Genomic DNA, 6068 nt, shown 5'->3' with positions numbered 1-6068 from the left:
GTTTCTCTACAGGCAGATATAAACCACTTCACGTTGTTGTCACAATCAATTATGATTGGTGCAGTTGAAACTTTAGATATTATCGGGACAAGAGCTAAAATCTCCATTTTGTATAGCCTCGTATCGATAATTAATGCCTCTAACTTTATCATATAGTTCCACACAAGAAATTATTTTTGCTACAAGAATATGCATTGTTTTCCTTTTGCCATTTCCAGAATACTTCCATTTCCATTTCCATGCACCTTCAACTATCTGCTCATATTCAATTGGATAACAAACCAATATCTATACAACGTCTATGGTGTCCATAACTTGTAATTCAACATATAAATTTCATCAAATTTCAAACATCATATAGTACTGATAACGATATATACATTGTCATGGATTTTAGAAAATGATATCTATGTTGTTCAAAATTTCAGAAAACGATATGTATGTCGTTCTGTAATGAAAAAATCAAATGTATGTTTCACGTAAAAACAATGAGAAGAATAGTCAATCATCATTCACTACTTCACATTTCACTTCAATTAATACAAATAAGAGGTAATGAGAATAAGATTGGGAAGCAATCCATGTTAAAGTTCCAATCTAATCATAAAATGAGTTCAAAATCATTATTGACAAATGAACACCACAAACACATATACAACAAACATGAACAAATGATTTAAAACAATGGAGAAAGAAAATGGCCCAAATATTGAAAATTTGTCATTCACTCTCTTCTTCTTCAAATGCCCAACAAGAATATAGCAAGACTTTATTATTCACTTCAACCAAATTAATGTTCAAGAAATTGAGAATGTAGATTTTCTGATTTCATTAAGTAGAGAAGAAGATGATGATAAGAAAATGAGCATACAAGCATACCATAGAGAGTCGTTCATATAGAAAGACAATAATAAGAGATTTCAATTAGGGTTGAAAGAAAATCGAAATGAAAATTAGGACAATAATGATATTTTGCATACAAAGATATTTTAATCTTTTACGAATTCTACTTTCTATGTTTAATAACTTTTGACCTTTTAATTAAAAACCTTAATTGTTGGTCTTTCTTAAACTATTGTTAAGTTTGATTGAGAGCCTTTTAAATCAATCCCCCTTCTTTTTAATCTCAAAATCTTGCAGACTTATCCCACCTTCCATCTATGAGTTACCAAACGCAAGGTCACATTAGAGTACAATGTCTTTGTGTCCAGGATTATGCAACGATAGTTGACACTTTGACACTCAAATCGTAAATCCTCTTGTGTTGGTGTTTCGCGCGGGTAGTTGCTAACAATTAAAAAGAAAATCAGACGATTGTGTAAGGAACAAACCTCTTGAGACAAAGTCTCAAAAAGGGGTGTTTTATTGGTGATGATTTACAATTTGGAACTAAACAGAATGCCTCTAAGAGGCACAAGCACTCGAGTATTGAAAGAAATGTTTAAGTTTAAACTAAGGAATTAAAATTACATATTCTCTGTTTGAGAGTGTTTGATTCGGGTTTTTTCTCTTTATGTCTTCTCTTCCTTTTATATTTCCTCGATGATTCCTTTGTGACAAACCGCTTGGAAACTGCTTGATTGCTTCATAACCACCCACTTTCTTTATGGTGGCTAACTTGTCGTGGAACTACCGTCTTTAACTGTTACCACTACTCTTTGTTGTTCAACCGCCTTTAACTGGGTTCCTTGAATCGTGGAATGTGATAAGGTTGCTCAATAATTGCTTTAATAACTGTATTCCTGGATAACCATAACATTTTATGTTTGCTAAGATCCTGGACGATTCGAAAGTATGGGCGAGAATAGGTTCATCGCTCTTGGTGACTATAAGGCACTCCATTCGCTCAGATCTTGGGCGTCTTGCAAGATTGGGCGATGATATTACTATGTTCGTGGGCTTCCACTGCATTTATTAATAACCATGTCTGAGCCTTTATCCTGAATTACTCAATTAGGCTTCATTCTTTGGGTTATTTGATTTGGGAATTTCTCAATTGGGCTTCATTCCTTGGGCCATTCGATTTGGGCTACACTTTTAGTGTGTCAACAATTACCCCCCAATATGACAGAAATAATACTAATTATTAATCTTTGCCATATTTATTTTGTGTTTTCCCGCAACATTTGAAATTCCTAAGAATTTCAATCATTACTTCCTTCCATAACCTGAAAAGGTGTGACGTTGCAAACCCTTATAAACTCCAAAGACACGTCATTTTATCGCACCACTAAATCACGTCTCATTATTTCGCGTTTCTTTCTCACAATATTACTATTCATCTTCTTGCTTCCTTGCTACGTTTCTCAAGAAAATTTTAATAAGACTGTATTTCGTTCCCAATGGCGGCTCCACAAACCCAATCTGATGACTCTTTTAGCTTTGAAGATTTTCAGAAAATCTTTACTCGACCATATGTAAATCTGAACTTCCTTGCACCAGCCAATGCTGAACTCAATGAGTTCTATCTGGGTCCATCATTCAACAACGCCGAAGCCGTCGATCAAGTGGCGGTGGGCCAGCTGGTTCATCGCTCTTGGCGACTATAAGGCACTCCATTCGCTCAGATCTTGGGCGTCTTGCAAGATTGGGCGATGATGTTACTATGTTCGTGGGCTTCCACTGCATTTATTAATAACCATGTCTGAGCCTTTATCCTGAATTACTCAATTAGGCTTCATTCTTTGGGTTATTTGATTTGGGAATTTCTCAATTGGGCTTCATTCCTTGGGCCATTCGATTTGGGCTACACTTTTAGTGTGTCAACAATTACCCCCCAATATGACAGAAATAATACTAATTATTAATCTTTGCCATATTTATTTTGTGTTTTCCCGCAACATTTGAAATTCCTAAGAATTTCAATCATTACTTCCTTCCATAACCTGAAAAGGTGTGACGTTGCAAACCCTTATAAACTCCAAAGACACGTCATTTTATCGCACCACTAAATCACGTCTCATTATTTCGCGTTTCTTTCTCACAATATTACTATTCATCTCCTTGCTTCCTTGCTACGTTTCTCAAGAAAATTTTAATAAGATTGTATTTTGTTCCCAATGGCGGCTCCACAAACCCAATCTGATGACTCTTTTAGCTTTGAAGATTTTCAGAAAATCCTTACTCGGCCATATGTAAATCTGAACTTCCTTGCACCAGCCAATGCTGAACTCAATGAGTTCTATCTGGGTCCATCATTCAACAACGCCGAAGCCGTCGATCAAGTGGCGGTGGGCCAGCTGTTCCCTTGCACTCAAGGCCCTCCATTCCTGAACTCTTTAACGCTGAGACTGATTCGCGAAAAAGGTATTCGCACTTGGCTTAAATATGATATTATTTTCTGTAGGTGGCATGCTCGCCTTGTGGGCCATGGTCCTACCAAGGCAATTCTTGATCGTGCTAGGATTTCTGATTTATTAGAAATCGCTCTTTAACCCCCAATTTTTGACCCATTGCTTTTTCCCATTACTTTAAGTTTTTGGTCTTTTGAATATAATACTTTTGTTTTCTCTCTTGATCCCATGTCTATAACTTTAAGGGATGTCGGGGCCCTAGTAAATCTTCCACCTTTGGGCGATACCATTTTCCCTAGTATTTTGATTTCCGGTGTTGCCTCGAAATTTGACAAGAAACTCACTGAGTCCTACTCAAGTCTGCAAAGCTCTTATAATCACTCAAGCGCTGAACCCTCCCATGCTGAGCGTGTAGCCTTCCTTTATATTTGGCTTTGTAAATATATTCTTTGTGTGCCAAATATGAAGCCTTCCATGAGTTACTTACCCATAGCGCATGAATTGGCGCGTGGTAGGCCTATGAATTTGTGTTCCTTCTTTTTGACTGCCCTTTATAGAGACATGGCTTCTCTTCAATTTCAATTGAAGAATGGTGCATCTCCCACTGGCAATGGGCCTCTTTAATTCACTCAACTGTGGTTGAGAGCATATTTTCCATCACTTGGTGCTCCATCCATTTCCGATCGTTCTGCTAGATGCTATGAGCTAGCCATTGATCCACTGACCGCTGTACATATGTCCAATAGGGACATTTTTTCATTCTTTTATTCCTTAAATTCGATTCCTTCTTTCTTTCCTTTCCCTGCTCATTTGACCCCAGATTTTGTGCAACCTCCATCCACCCTGGACAGTGCAAGCACCTCTCTGCTCATTTGGGTTCAATTTTTGACTAGGAGGGAGTTGTTCCATGACATTTTAACTGGAACTAATGCTAAGGCTGGGGTTGAAATATACGCTCCCCAATTTTTTGCTCGCCAACTTGGTTTTGGCCAAACTTGGCCTGTTCCTCCTTGTTACTCTAAAAATTTAACAGATCGCTTTCACACTATTAATAGGACAGAGACACAAGTTATAGATGCTCACAACCTTCTTTTGACGAGCAAGTTTTCATTAGTCCCCTTCAATTCTAGCTGTGCCATCCATCCCCTTTTTGAGCAACTCTGATAATCAGTGAAGCGCAGATTGTTTGCAACTGATATCAATCGTGCTTTTCATTTACTGGATCAGTCAAACACTTCTTCCACTTCTCCTATTTTGGTCACTCCTGTGTCCATTAGGAATCCTTCCTCCCTCGTTCGTGCTAAACAATCTATTCGTCCATCTACTTTTCTACCTGCCAAGGCTACTGCAGCTAAGAGTGTCTTGAGCTGCACGGCCAGCTTCAGCATCTCCCACTTTGGAGGAGGATGATGATGACGCTCCTCTCATCGTTAGGAGAAAGGTAATTGAATTATGTTTACTCACAAACATACATTTCTACGTGCTAATGGTTTACTTGAAACCTTTCCATGTGCTAATGGTTTACTTGAATTTCTTAGAAAAGCTCAGCCTCTCCTTTGAAGGCTTTGGTGTTGGCAAGCTGCTTCGTCCAAATTAACTGACGGAGGGACTATGCTTAAAGAAAAACTTTCAGTCGCGGAACCCTCATCACAACTAATGGAAGAGCCACCTTCTTACCAGGGCGCCGACCCCCCAAACATCGAACCAGAAGGTAATACATTTTTTGATATTTTACCTTTGCTTGTGCTATTGGTTTTTGATTTGTTGCTTCTTGAATTCTACAGAGGCTCCCATGGGTCTGCTCATTGTGGTAGAGTCTTCTCGCCCAGATAAGGGAAAGTCTCTGCAGGTGGTGGAGCCAACTGGTGATATGTCACTTTCCAAGATTGCTGATGAGGTAACTTTTCGCTTCACTTTCATTTTCACTTCGTTTATTGTAGTGAAAGCCCTCAATGTTGGCATATTTTCTTTGTAGTGTGCTGATGACATTGTGTGTTCCATCGAGGACTTGTTCACTTACTGGGGGCAAGTCAAGACGTCTCGCCCTACTTCAACCGGTCGTCTTTCTGCTTCTTCAGAGGAAGATATGAAGTTCCTCAAACAGTCGATATTTGAATGTGTCTTTTATGGACATGGACATCGGCCAGGCTAGTGCTACTAAACATAAGGATAAGCTTGAGCTATTGAGTGCGAGGTTGGTGCAAACACTGACACTTTCGTTGCTCAATATTTCTGCTGATTTTAAAGCAACGTTGAAGGTTGTCCACTTTGACATTCTCTCCTTGTTGGCCAAAAATAATGAACTGAATGCCAGGAGTATTCAATATCTTCGCGCTGCATCTGAAAGAGACTCTTTGCTTCTAGAGATTAACAAAGCCGAAGACGAATTAAAAGAAATCTCTTCCGAAGTTATGATCAAAGACTCTCTGATGACAAGTTTGGCTGCAGAGATGAAGGAGCTTCAAGCAAAAATGGACGATTGTAGGACGAGAATGGCTGCTAAAAAGCGTAATGCTTCCCAAGGAATTGAGCGAACCAAGTCTTTGGTCGAGCAGTACAAAAAGCTGGAGGTTGATGATGATTTTGTGGCTGAATTAAATGTCGCTTCTTCTCAACAAAGCGAGGATTGGGGGAGACTTAGGGAAATGATTCGATCGGCCTGGGGTGAATTGTAATTAGAACATCTAGTGCCTTAAAATTTCCTTTTGTAATTTCGTACTAAATATCATTGCTAAATTTGAATGTAACAGCAGCCATTGTCATTAATGAATGACT

Source organism: Olea europaea, chromosome 10 (genome assembly GCF_002742605.1).
Source record: "Olea europaea var. sylvestris chromosome 10, O_europaea_v1, whole genome shotgun sequence".
Lineage (NCBI taxonomy): Eukaryota > Viridiplantae > Streptophyta > Magnoliopsida > Lamiales > Oleaceae > Olea > Olea europaea.
The sequence above is the reverse complement of the archived record's forward strand: the minus strand, read 5'-3'. Positions refer to the sequence as shown.